Below are 14,437 nucleotides of genomic sequence, written 5' to 3' on the forward strand. Positions count from 1 at the left end.
CAGGTAGGTCGGTTCTCCTCTCATCGATCCCTCCTGCAGCAAGGGTTGTTGCCCAGTCAGTTCTACTCTGGGAACAGTGAAACGGTCCATCGGTCCCAATTCCTGTCTTGCAGAGGGAGCAGGGTAAGCCCTCTGTTTGCCCCATCTCTTGGGCATGGAAATGTATTTTTTAAGGAAAAAAAAAAAAAAACAGCAAGAGGGAGTTGAGTGAGGAGCTGTTTCACACACGTCCTATTCAGACGCCATCTTGCCTTCTCTCGACCTCACAAAGTCAAACATTTTAATATTAATCTGGGGTATGAAGGACAAGGATGAGTCCAATAGGCCTCCCACTTAACAGACTTCATGAGAAACAGCAATGGATAGGTTGGGGAGGGAGGAGGTAATTTGGAGTAAAACCAGAGCAACATCCCACCACCTCAATTTTAGGTTACCTTTTTGAGAATTACCCCCCTTATGTCTCTCTTTCACCTTGACCATTGAGCATGAGCAGAGGCCATCAGGACTCATCATTGAAGTCCTGCCTGAAGAAGAGAGAAGGTTTGGCCTCAGTGTCATTGTTTCTGAGGGACAGTAATGGTGAAGACCAGTGTGCATCAGCATTGTGCCTCTTCAAAGCAATTGCTGAGAGCATTGAAGCAATAATGTCATTGGTAACCTTGAAGTGTCCCTGACATAAGGACCATTCATCCTCCAGGACTGCGGCAAGGATGTACCAGCCTTCAAGGATCCAAGACCCTGCATCCGATAGTGACTCAAAAGAATGTGGCTTTGCTTGGTACCATGTTGCTTGCTGGTAATTAAAGGGAAGGAGTGTGGAAGAGATGTGGTCCATGTGACCTATGATATTCTTAATACAGTATCAAGCGCATCTAAAGTCATTATTGATGCTCTGAGCTTTAGAACTAAAATATATCAAGAAACAGCAAGGCAAACAGTACAAAGATTCCAAAGTAGAAAGAAGGAAAAGCAGATCAGTAGTAGATATACACAATCTGTAACAGTAAAGTTGCAAGCTCATGTATTGCTCAACACAGGTCATCTTTCACCCAGCATGGCTACATCAGGGGCTACAAAATAATAAAATTACAAGTATAAAAATGCAAAGATCATACAGTAAAACTAAACATACAAATCATACAATAAAATCAAATAGCTGAAAATTAATACAAGAAAAATGTAATGCAATGTAAAACCATACATGAAAAGGACAATACCTAGTGTATGAATAAATACATAAATCTATCAAATAAGTATCCACAATATAAACATATATAGTAAATATCAAAACATCTCTATCTTGGCACATAAAGTAAAAATATATATCAAATCATTGCTATATTGGCACATTAAAAAAAGGATACAGACATATATATATATATATATATATATATATTAAAACTGATACCAATAGGACACATACCTATAATATGATCTTCACTGCCAAAGGCTTGATAAAAGATGTGTGCCATACTCCAGTATAAGTTACTACATAATAGTACATAACACTCCTTTGGTATGTCTCAATTTGAAACAAGCTCCATGGTCTTTGTCCACTCAGTGGGCACTGGCCAAAGATCTTTACAAGACATCATTTGTCATTAGTTCTCTCCAGGACTTTCATCCAATCTAGCAAAAGGGGTCCCCCTTCCAAATTCCGCCAGTTCAAATTGAGTTAACAAATGTATCCAAACCAGCCTGAGGAGCCTACGTAAACAGTCCTCCCAAGTGAAACTACTAGGTAAATTGCCTGGCACTAAGAACAATATAGAATACGGTAAAGGCTTTCAAAGATTGTTTGGACAATAAAATTATTTTCATTCAGGTGGCCATATCCTATGTCAGCAAGCAAAGAGGAACAGCATCCTACCTTCTTTGGTGAGAGGCTGACAAAATGTGAAACTGGGCCACCTTTCAGGGGATCACTTAGAGCCACGTATGCCTGTCTTCAAAGAATACCTGCTACAGGTAAGTAACTTAGCTGTCTCTCGTGTAGCATAAACTCTCCTGCAACTCAAACTGGGGAACCATTAACTCCTTATTAGACCAGGTAGATTTAGTACTACCTCTTCTAGAGCTCTCCACAAGAAGACCTATAAGACTGGAACTTTCTCCAAAATTGATCACGCAGCAGGAAATGCTGTTATATCCCAACACAGAGTCCCTAGCCCTCACAATGTGGATGTTGAAAGGGTGACTAACATCCCTTAACTTACCAATGTATTACAGGTTCTTTTAGCTTCTAGGAAAGTTTGTTAGATGGTCATACAGTTTTAAATGGAAAAGGTTTTCCTTCTAGTGTGAGGAAAGAGGCCCTAGAACCCTTTTCCTGCTCCTAACACAAATTGCTGGAATACCTTCTACATCTTTCAGTCAGGTTTCAATTCAAACTCCATCAGGGTACACCTTAGTGCAACTGGCACATATTATCAGCATTAGAAGGCAAATCCATCACTGTAGTCTTCGACTTATGAGATACTTGCCTTTATTGAACCTTACTGTCAAGACTCCCACAGGGTCATGGGACCTCAATGTTGTTTTAACATAGCTGATCAAAACTCCTTTTGAGCCACTCAACACCTGTCAGCTCAAGTACCTAACCTAGACTCTCAGTGTAAATGGACTCCAGGTCATAGTAACTGATCCAGTTTATACAAGATTTTACAATAGAGTAGTTCTACACACTCATTCAAACTTCTATCCTAAGTTAGCATTGGAGTCCATCTCAGTTTATCACCTTACCAATATTTTTGCTAGTACTCATGCATACAAAGGTGAAAGTGTGCATTCTACCTTGTAAGAAAGCCTTGGCATTCTATATACAGTGGAAAGTCCACCCAGCTCTGGGATGGGGACTGCCATTGGCAAATATGTACACTCTAATTGGCTAGTAGACTGCATCTCCTTTATTTTTGCCCAAGCAGGCCTGACTTTGAGAGCCATGCATAGTTCATACTATCAGAGCTCTAGCAACAGTTGTAGGCAAACAGAGGTCAACCTCTATAGAAGAGAGCTATAGAACTGGGATATGGGCAATGGTGGCTTACTAGAGCTTATTTGCAAATGAGAATGACTGGCAGCAATCACCATATGACAAATGGAGAAATTAGACCTTACCTGCTAATTTGCTTTCCTTTAATCCCTCCGGACCGGCCCAGGATTGGACTGATGGGTTGTGCATGCCTTCCAGCAGGTGGAGACTGAGAAAAAACTGACTCTAGCAAGCCAATAGGAGCCCTGGTCATGTGACCCTAGCCTCAGTATTTGAATAACAAAGCAGGAAGAAGAAGAATCCAGTCTGTGCCCCAAGGAATTCAAGCAACCAGGAAGCACTTTTGAAAATGTGCTCAAACAAAGGCTCACCGACAACTTTCACCAGAGCAGCAGTATGGCCTTACCATAATGGCTCACCGAGAACCCTTACCAGAGTATCGGTATGGCCTAACTGTAATGGCTCACCGACCACCCTTACCAGAGCAGCGGTATGGCCTTAGCATATCTTTTTTTTTTTTTTTAATATATATTAACCAGCAAAAAACAGCTCTGCAAACAATTAAACATAGAAACATAGACAGAAAGATAGAACACAGGAGGGACCTGGGCCGGTCCGGAGGGATTAAAGGAAAGCAAATTAGCAGGTAAGGTCTAATTTCTCCTTCCTTAGCATCCCTCCGGACTGGCCCAGGATTGGACTGATGGGACGTAACAAAGCAGTAGTCCTATGGGAGGGACCCCAGCAAACCCGCTGTAAGTACTCGCGAAGCCAAGACCGCCTCCTGTCGACACTGAACATCAAGTCTGTAATGTTTAGAAAACAAATGGAGAGAGGACTAAGTCGCTGCCTTACAAATCTCCGCTGGCGGTACCAAGGAACACTCGGCCCAGGACGCTGCTTGCCCTCTAGTCAAATGAGCTTTAACAGATTCCGGGACCGCTTTGCCTGCCAAAAGGTAGGCCGACGCTATCATTTCTTTAATCCACCTGGACAACGTGGGCTTAGAAGCCGCCAAACCCTTACGGTGACCAGCCAACAGCAGAAAAAGACGGTCCGTGCGACGAAAAACTTCAGTAACGGCGAGATATCGTTTAAGCACTCTCTTAACATCCAGAGTATGCAAACATCTCTGCTCCTGCGTCCCCGAGGCCGATCCCAGAACAGGAAGAAACACGGACTAGGACAGATGAAACCGAGATAACACCTTAGGCAAAAAAGAAGGAACAGGACGAAGTACTACTCGCTCCTTAGAAAATTGCAGAAATGGAGATCTACAGGAAAAAGCTTTCAACTCCGAGACCCTCCTAGCTGATGCAATAGCCACCAAAACACTCTGTCTTAAGCGTCAAATCCTTCAAAGAACATGCTTGCAATGGTTCAAATGGGGGTTTTGTCAAAGTCGAAAGAACCAAATTAAGATCCCAAGATGGAAAGACTGATCTTACCGGAGGACGAAGAAGACTGATTCCCTTCAAAAAAACGAGCCACATCGGGAAGACTAGCCAAAGATTTACCCCGAATCCGCCCTCTGAAACAGGAAAGAGCTGCCGCCTGCACCTTAAGAGAAGAAAGAGACAGCCCTTTATCAAAACCTCGCTGTAGAAAATCTAACATCTGAGCCACAGACGCCCAAAAAGGACGAATGCCAGCCTCTGCACACCAAGCCTCAAAAATTCTCCACCTATGAATATAGTTTAGAGACCGAAGCATGGTGGAAATCGCTGGCGCTGAAAAACCCCGCTTAGCTAAATGGGCTCGTTCAAGTGCCAAGCCGTAAGACAAAAATCGAGCCGGGTCTGGATGTGGAACTGGCCCTTGCACCAGCAAAGTCTTGTGAACTGGAAACCAAAGAGGAGACGCCACCGACAGACGTTGCAGATCCGCGTACCAAGGACGTCGAGGCCAGTCTGGTGCCACCAAAATTACTGGCCCTCCGTGAACCTCGATCCTCTGTAGGAGGCAACCTATTAGCGGCCAAGTAGGAAACGCATAAAGCAGATCGGAGGGCCACTGCTACAAGAGAGCATCTAACCCTGCCGCTCTTGCGTCCCTTCGACGACTGAAGAATCGAGGGACTTTTGAGTTGAGATTGGTGGCGAAAAGATCTAGAACTGGAGTGCCCCAGCGCTCCACTATGAACTGAAAACGCCTGATCACTGAGAGCCCACTCTCCTGGATCACGAGTGTGTCGACTTGAGAAAGTCGGCTTGAACGTTCTCCACTCCTGCTACATGCAAGGCTGAAATGGCCGTGAGGTGAACCTCCTGCCCACGCGAGACTCTCCGCCTCTCGACACAAGAGACGGCATCTCGTTCCTCCCTGACAGTTGATATAGGCCACTGCCGAGGCGTTGTCCAAAAGAACTCGCACCGCTTTGCCTACCAGGAGATAACTGAAGTGCTGCAGAGCAAGTCGGATCGCCCTGGTCTCCAAAAAATTGATTGATTGAACTGCTTCCAGTTAGGACCAGAGACCCTGGGTCCACCTGCCTAGGCAATGAGCTCCCCAGCCTCGGAGACTGGCATCTGTCGTTAACGGTATCCACCGAGGAGATTCCAAAGGCATTCCTACAGTGAGATTCTTCATCCATAGCCACCAAAATAGAGAGCTGCGTTCTCGGTTGCGGAGAGGCAATCGCATCAGAAGCGAATCCTTCTCAGAGGACCACCGGGATAGAAGGGACCACTGAAGAGGCCTCATATGAGCCCTGGCCCAGGGCACTACCTCTATTGTGGCTGCCATGGAACCGAGAACCTGAAGATAATCTCGAGCATACGGACGCTTCTGCTGAAGTAAAGCCCGTATCTGCGACTGCAGCTTTACAATCCTGGCCTGCAGCAGAAAGACTCGACCCCGTGCCGTGTCGAAGGTGACGCCCAAATACTCCAGAGACTGAGATGGAACTAACCGACTCTTAGGTACATTTACCACCCAACCTAGGGACTGCAAGAACGCCATCACTCGGCCTGTGACGCGACAACTCTCCTGATAAGAATGCTCTGATTAACCAGTTGTCTAAGTATGGATGAACAAGAATCCCCTCTTTTCTGAGGGCCGCGGCCACCATGACCATAACCTTGGTAAAGGTACATGGAGCGGTCGCTAGACCGAAGGGCAGAGCGCGAAACTGGTAATGCCATCCTAGAATCGCAAAAACTTGTGGTGAGCCGGACGAATAGGAATATGTAAATAGGCCTCTGTGAGATCTAAGGCTGTCAAATACTCTCCCTGGCGCACCGCCACTATGACTGAGTGAAGGGTCTCCATTCGGAAGCTTGTGACTCAGAGCGCGATTGACAGCCTTGAGATCTAAAATAGGGCGAAAAGAGTCTTCCTTCTTGGGGACTACAAAGTAAACGGAATACCTGCCTTGTCTGTACTCGGAAGGAGAAACTGGAGAGATAGCCTGAAGAACTAAGAGCCTCTGTAGAGTGTCTCGAACCGCCCTCGCCTTGAGAGGAGAGCGGCAGGGAGACTCCAGAAAGGCATCTGAAATAGGCCTTGCGAACTCTAAAGCATAACCATCTCGAATAACTTCCAAGACCCACTGATCTCAAGTGATGTGGGCCCACCTCTGATAAAACTGAGAAAGACGAGCTCCGACAGGGACCAGAGGAGAGGCCCTCACACCTTCATTGGGTAGGACATGTCTGGGATCGAAAACCTGCATTGGAGAAACCTGCTCCTCTGCGAGAACCCCGAAAGGACTGAGTCCTGTTGAAAAAACGAGACCTCTGAGGCTGAAAACCCCGACCAGCCTGAAACCTACGGAAACCTCTCACTGAACCCCTACCAAACAAAGAACCTCGACTGGATAGACGAGGCCTATCTTGCGGTAGGCGAGGAACTTCAGCATCTCCTAAGGAATTAACCAATTTATCCAATTCTTCTCAAAACAAGAAAGAACCTTTAAAAGGAAACTTGCTCAACTTTGACTTGGAGGCCGCGTCTGCTGACCAACCTTTCAACCACAGATCGGCGAGCAGCGACCCCCAAAGCCAAAGACTTAGAAGATGCTCGCAACAAATCATACAGGGCATTAGCCAGAAAAGCCGCCCCCGTTTCATTCTTAGCCACCTCTACATCGATAGCCTGAAGATCATCCAAACTCCTGTCCAGGACTCTCTCTGCCTACCTAAAACAGGCCCTAGCCACTAAAGAACCACAAATGGCAGGCAGCACTGCCAAGGAAGAAACATCAAAACAATTCCTGAGCAGAGAATCCAGTCTTCTGTCCTGAACATCCCGAAGAGCCGTTTTTCCATCTACGGGGACCGTATTACGCTTCGTAACCGCAGACACCACTGCATCTACAACCGGCACCTTAAGCATGGCTCTATCCGCTTCTGGAACTGGGTAGAGACGAGTCATAGATCTGGTCGGCCGAAAAGCCGCATCTGGGACCTCCCATTGCGCTTTAATAACGTCCCAAATGTCCTGATGCATGGGAAAAGTTTTGGCTGCAGACCTAGAGCCCTTAATCAAGAAATCGACCTTACGGACTTCTGAGGCTGGCGGGAGAGTTTCAAAATTCAAAGTGGAGGAGACCATAGAAATGAGCTCCTGCAAATCATCCTTATGGAAAGCCCTCGCTACAGAAGGATCTTCCCCTTGAGCAAAGGATCCAGCCTCAGGATCTATAGAAGAGGAATCCTCCCAGCCAAGTTCCGCCAGATCTTCCTCCTCTTCTAAAAAGGGCATGTCCTGATCAGGATCTGACCAAAAATGTCCCTGCAACTCTCCTTCCCTAGATCTCTTAGGGGGAGGAGGAGCCGATCTAGAGGAACCTCCTGGCTCAGCTGATGAATCACCCTTCTGCAGAAAAAAAGCCTGGTACATCTGGAGCACAAACTCAGGAGGAAAACCCCCTGCCTGAGTAGGCCCAGCCTGTACCAGAGCTCCTGAAGAAAAACATTCCAAATTCGGGACACTGAGCACCACAGCCTGTGTCTGTGACGGCGAAGACTGATTCAAAATGGCCACCGTTCACGCCAAAATCGCTGTACCAGTGTCCAGGGGGGCGCCTGACACCTCCGTAAATTACTGGGTCGGAGCGCGACGGGGAGGAGGCCGAAATTGCCGACTGAACTCCCGAAGACGAAGAAAGAGCAGGCCCCGACGCTCCCACTAGCGCTGTACAATATTTACAAGCGCCTGAAGAAGAACCCCCCCCCCCGACGCTAACAGATGGCGCATCTCAAGTTTTTCGGACATCGCAGTCACGCGCGTGCACGGTTCGTGCCAAACCCTTTTTTTTTTTTAAACAGAAAGGGCCCGCTCCGACAAGTAAAATAGCGCTAAAGAAATAAAATGACCCCCGAAAACAAACAGAGCAGCAAAAGAAACAAAGTAAGGAAAGTTGTCTTTCTTTTTTTTTTTTTTTAATAGCTGAACAGCTACACCACATACATCTAACACCAACCAGAGCTGGCTGCTCGTTATAACAATGGGGAAACTATGCTGTGTTTTTTTTTTTTTTAATCTGGCTGCCTCTTCCAAAGGTACAATCCCTTTGCTAATCAAAAGGGCAACCCTTCCCTTAGAAATTGAAGTAATAGAAGGGAGGTGGGGAGGAAAAGGGGGAGGGACCCGGGACACCCGAGTATGACACCCTGAGGCTGAAAGCTAATAAAGCTGAAAAAAGTCTAACAAGCCTCCAAAGAATTCCTGTGGCACAGAATCAAAGCAGAATAAAAGCCAAGATAGCGGAGGGGGGGGGGGGGGGGGAGGGGGGGGGGAAAGGCAACAAAGAGAGACTAATGGGCTCACTTCCTACCTGCTGGGAGACTGAGAAAACACTAAGGCTAGGGTCACATGACCAGGGCTCCTATTGGCTCGCTAGAGTCAGAGTTTTTTCTCAGTCTCCACCTGCTGGAAGGCGTGCACAACCCATCAGTCCAATCCTGGGCCGGTCCGGAGGGATGCTAAGGAAGTGCTGTTTGTATACTAGAAATGACTATGCTGCATTAAATTTCCATTAAATCTTAATTGCCACGACTTAGATCATTCTAATGGTTTTACATCTCTTCTCATGCTTTCTACTCCTTCTGAGGTGGCCATTATATTGTAAGCTTTGTCTCATCTGCAAAGAGGCAAACATTTCCTTCTAACCCTTTGGCGGTCACTCAAATATATTAAATAGAATTGGCTCCAGTACTGATCCCTGGGGCACTCTAGTACTCACCTTCCTTTCCTCGGAGCAGGTTCCATTTACCACCACCCTTCACTTTGGATCCTAATTTTAACCTCAGGTTATTCATGAGGATCCTATCAGGAACTGTATCAAAAGCTTTGCTAAAATCTAAGTCGACTAAATCTAGCACATGTCCATTATCCAGTTCACTAGTCACTCAGTCAGAGAAATCAGATTGCATGATATGGGGCTGCATGGTTTTATTACATGAAAATCCTGACCAAAAACCAACCTATCACATGCAGAAAGCCAAAAGTCTATTTGCTATTTGAAAGTGAGTTGTGAATTGAGAATGACTCCAAGAACCTTGATAGAGTCTTTATACTGAAGGGTATGGCCATGAATTGAGGGAGGGGAAAGATAGCTGTTGGCTGAAGAGGCAAAAAAGGATAGATTTGCCTTTTTTTTTTTTTTTTTTTAAGAAAAAGGATATTGCTCTTAAGCCAATGATAAACATGACAGATAAAGAGACACGATGGCAGCATGATCAATGAAATGACAACATCTGAATAGGAAAATGGTGGGCATGAGTGATCTTAAATGAATGTAAAAAGTGATACAAGGAATTTTCCTGTTTCCTCTGAAATAAACGCGCTGGCTATGTTTAACAAATATCTGATGGAAAACCTTCAATACTCCCCGGATTTAATTCCCCCAGTTAACAAAATTTATTATTTACCTGATCTAAAGCGTGGGGAGAAATTGAAGGAATTACAGGGACTGCAAGATTTAACAGCTCTTCTAGAACATTCTGTAACCGAGACTTTCCAAAGGAGAACATTACTTGTATCGTTGGTTTTTGAACAGGATTTGAACTCCATTTTAAAAATGTTCTTTAAAAATTCAACAAAACTTTTCCTCGGAGATAGGATATGGATCTACCCGGATGTGGTGAAAACCACACAAGATAGAAGAAAAGCATTTTTGGCTCTTAGAGAAGAGACACGATTGTTGGGGGCAAGATTTATTTTGTCTTATCCTTGTAAATGTTTGGTTAATTATTTAGATAAGAAATATGTCTTCTTTGAACCGGAACAGTTGAAAGTTTTTCTTGAAATGAAGAAAGTGACCAAATAGTCTCTGAATATAAGAAAGATCAAGATTGAGAAAAAAAAATTTTAAGTGAAGTGTCCCAGGCCACTTTTGTTTATAATATTTTCTTGTATTTATAATATTTTCCACCAGTGTTACTTAACGCCCCCTATTTCTTATTAGTAGGTGGTCTAAGAAAGAGCTATATTTTTCCTCCTTTTACTTATCTCTGAATGTTAAGAGTAGGTAAATTCCTAATGTTTATTGTTTCTGCTCTGTATTTCCGTAACAAGATGTAATGCTTGTAAATTAATGTTGAAATTATAAATAAATAATAATAAAAAAAAAAAGTGATACAAGGAAGACTTTAAAGAGGGTGGGAGCAAGTATGGAACCCTAAATTATGTCTAAGTGAACAGGAAGTGAAGTGATGGAGGCAGAATCAAAATTGAGCTGGTAAGTAAATTGAGCTGGTAAGTACAGACCTTAAGATAGCTAGTGAACCAAGATAGAACAGTTGCAGTAACACTGAATGTCTGGAGACAATGAGTAATGGTGATCCACCAGATTGAAAGCAGAGAGGTCAAGTGAGACCAGCACAACTGAGGAGTGATAAGGACTGCATGGATGCCAATCTTCAAGGGTGATGATGAGAGTTTCAGTATTATAATTAAGCCTCAATCCAGATTGATAAGTATGAAGAATGAACTGTCTGTAGTGCTGAGGTGTCATGTGATGACCTGGCCGATTAAGACAATGAAAATGCTGCTCTGCACCTAAATAGGAGTCTTGGAAAAGTGTGTGTGAGGTTTTAGAGGCTCATAATTAGGTGAAAAGAACAGGTGAAGATGTCTGCTGGCACACCTTCCCTACCCCATCATTTACCACAAGTTTTCACCACATATAATTTGAATATATTTAGCTTGAAGGTAAAATTATGTATCATACCTGATAATTTTCTTTCCATTAATCATAGCTGATCAATCCATAGACTGGTGGGTTGTGTCCATCTACCAGCAGGTGGAGATAGAGAGCAATCCTTTTGCCTCCCTATATGTGGTCATGTGCTGCCGGAAACTCCTCAGTATGTCGATATCAAAGCTCCATCCGCAGGACTCAGCACTTAGAGAATTACACCCACAAAGGGACACTCTGCCCAGCTCACCACCGCCAAAACGGGGGAGGGGAATCAACCCAGCTCATCCCCACACAAGTGGGGGAGAGAAATCCGTCTAGCTCATCCCCGTGGGGCGGGGGAGAGACACCACACCCGCCGATGCGGGGGGATCTGGCTTATCCTGCAACCGCGGGAGGAGCTGACTGACCCTAACACCGCCGAAGCGGGAGGGGTACAAAGCTGCCCTACAGCCGCACAAAGCGGGAGGGAGCGCCGGCAGAATTTAGGTCTCAATCCAGCCCCGTAAAACGGAGGGGAGAGGAATGCAGCAGCTCACTGTAACACAAAATCGTCTCAACTCCTGAAGAATCCAATTGAAAAAACTTGAACACGAAGTCCTGAACAGGAACTGAAGACTAAACTTGAACCTGAAATGCAACCAGAATAAAAACAGTACAGATATCTGGGAGGGGCTATGGATTGATCAGCTATGATTAATGGAAAGAAAATTATCAGGTATGATACATAATTTTACCTTCCATATCATCATGCTGATCAATCCATAGACTGGTGGGATGTACCGAAGCAGTACTCACCCAGGGCGGGACACAGAAATCCATGACCGCAACTCTGAAGCTCCAAACCGGGCCTCCGCCCGAGCAGCCACAGTCAAGCGGTAATGTCTGGAGAAGGTATGAGCCGATGCCCAAGTTGCAGCCCTACAAATCTCTTCCAAGGAAACGGACCTGGCCTCTGCCATCGCCTGTGCTCCAGTGGAGTGAGCCTTCAGCTGGATAGGCGGCACCTTCCCTGCGGCCACATAAGCCGCTGCAATGGGTTCCTTGACCCATCTTGCCACTTGGCAGCCTACAGACCCTTATGAGGACCTGCGAACAGCACAAACAGATGATCCGACTTCCGGAATCATTGGTCACTTCCAAGTATCTGATGATGACTTGTCTCACATCTAGATATTTGAGAGCAGAGTACTCCTCTGGGTAGTCCTCCCTACGAAAGGAGGGGAGACAGAGCTGCTGATTCACATGGAAGCGAGGAGCAATCTTGGGCAGGAAGGAAGGCACTGGCGAATAGACACTCCTGCCTCAGTGCACTGCAGAAAGGGCTCTCGACATGATAGCGCCTGGAGCTCGGAAACTCTTCTGGCTGAAGTGATAGCCACCAAAAGACTGCTTTCAACGTCAATTCTTTCAGAGATGCCCTCGACAAGGGTTCACAAGACGGCTTCTGCAAGGCTCTTAGCACCAGATAGAGATTCCACGCAGGGACCACTGCGTGCAGAGGAGGGCGCAGGAGAATAACTCTTGAGAAAGCGCACCACATCTGGCTGCAATGCCAGGGAAACACCCTTCAGGTGACCCCTGAAGCAAGCAAGAGCCGCTACCTGGACCTTAAGGGAACTGAGCGACAGGCCTTTTTCCAGACCATCTTGCAGGAACGCCAACACTGAAGAAATTGGAGCAGTGAAGGGAGAAAGTGAGCCTGCCTCACACCACGATACAAAGGTACGCCAAACCCTGGCGTAATCAGTAGAAGTAGAGCGCTTCCTCGCTCTCAGCATAGTGGCGATGACCTTGTCTGAGAAGCTCGGCCTGCTCCGACGCTGCCGCTCAATAGCCAGGCCGTAAGACCAAAGGGGGAGGGATCCTCCATCACCACGGTAACCTGATGCAACAGGCCCCGCTCCGCTGGCATCTGCAGAGGTCCGTCCACTGAGAGCCTGATCAAGTCCGCATACCATGGACGTCTGGGCCAATCTGGACTCACCAGGATTATCCGGCCTGGATGCTTTGCCACCCGGCCTAGCACCCTGCCTAACATGGGCCAAGGCGGGAACACAAAGAGGAGCTCCTGTGTTGGCCACTGTGGGAGAAGAGCATCTACTCCCAGAGATCGAGGGTCCCGTCCTCTGCTGAAAAAGCGCGGCAATTGGCTGAAGACGCCATCATATCTAGGCTTGGCTGGCCCCAGCGCTTCGTGACATCCAAGAACGATTGAGCAGATAGCTGCCACTCTCCGGGATCCAAGGTATGGTGACTGAGAAAGTCCGCCTTGACATTAATGATTCCCGCAATGTGGGCCGCCGACAGCTGTTCCAGGTTTGCTTCCGCCCACAGGCAGAGCTTCATGGCCTCCTTGGCTAGAGGGGCGCTCCTGGTACCTCCCCGGCGATTGCCATAGGCCACAGCCGTGGCACTGTCCGACAGGACCCCTACTGGCTTCAGCGCCAGGCCCAGGAGAAACTCCAAAGGCGCCAACCGAATGGCTCTGAGTTCCGGGAGGTTGATAGACCACTCTGCCTCTGCAGGGGACCAGAGCCCCTGCGCTGACCTTCCCAAGCAGTGGGCTCCCCAGCCCCACAAAGAGGCGTCCGCCGTGAAGAAAACCCACTCCGGGGTCACAAGAGGCATTCCTGCGGACGGCTTGTCTGACCTCAGCCACCAGCTCAGCGCCTTGCGCACCGCTGGATCCAAGGGAAGGCGCACAGCGTAATCCTCCGAAGCAGGAGTCCATCGCTGCAGCAGAGAGAGCTGTATAGGTCTCATATGGGCCCTGATCCAGGGCACTACTTCCATCATGGCCGTCATAGAGCCCAACAGCTGCCCATAGTCCCGAGCCCGAAGAGAAGAGGCTGCTAGGAACTTGTCCACCTGAGCCTGAAGCTTGACAATCCGATTGTCTGGCAGGAACACTCTGCCCACTTGGGGGTCGAATCAAACTCCCAGATACTCCAGGGACTGAGTCGGGCGCAGCTGGCTTTTCTCCCAGTTGATGATCCACCTCAGGGAGCTCAAAAGAGCAATCACCCGGTCTGAAGCCCTGCCGCACTCTGCATAAGAGGGGGCTCGGATCAACCAGTTGTCCAGATAAGGATGGACTTGTACTCCTTTCTTGCATAGGAAGGCCGCGATGACCACCATAACTTGGAGAAGGTCCGCGGAGCAGTAGCCAACCCAAAAGGGAGGGCTCTGAACTGGGAGTGCCCTCAAAACTGCAAAACGCGGAAAGCGTTGAAGAGGAGGCCAGATGGGAATATGCAAGTAAGCTTCCTTGATGACCAAGGATGCCAGGAACTCCCCTG

General features: G+C 47.0%; 1 protein-coding gene across 2 annotated transcripts in view; it reads right to left on the reverse strand.

The window, feature by feature from the left end:
* Window positions 1-253: 253 nt before the first annotated feature.
* Window positions 254-14,437, reverse strand: part of PDK1 (pyruvate dehydrogenase kinase 1) — a 97,001-nt gene continuing 82,817 nt past the window's right edge. The window contains exons 13-14 of one of the 2 annotated variants that reach the window (XR_003942878.1): window positions 2,469-2,483; window positions 1,618-1,629 (exon numbers count right to left, since the gene is read on the reverse strand). The gene's annotated coding sequence lies outside the window, so the exon portion shown is untranslated. Of the gene's footprint in view, window positions 1,071-1,617; window positions 1,630-2,468; window positions 2,484-14,437 lie in introns of those variants that run through there. The other variant, XM_030210134.1, reaches the window with a different exon arrangement.

Source organism: Microcaecilia unicolor, chromosome 7 (assembly GCF_901765095.1).
Source record: "Microcaecilia unicolor chromosome 7, aMicUni1.1, whole genome shotgun sequence".
Taxonomy (NCBI): domain Eukaryota; kingdom Metazoa; phylum Chordata; class Amphibia; order Gymnophiona; family Siphonopidae; genus Microcaecilia; species Microcaecilia unicolor.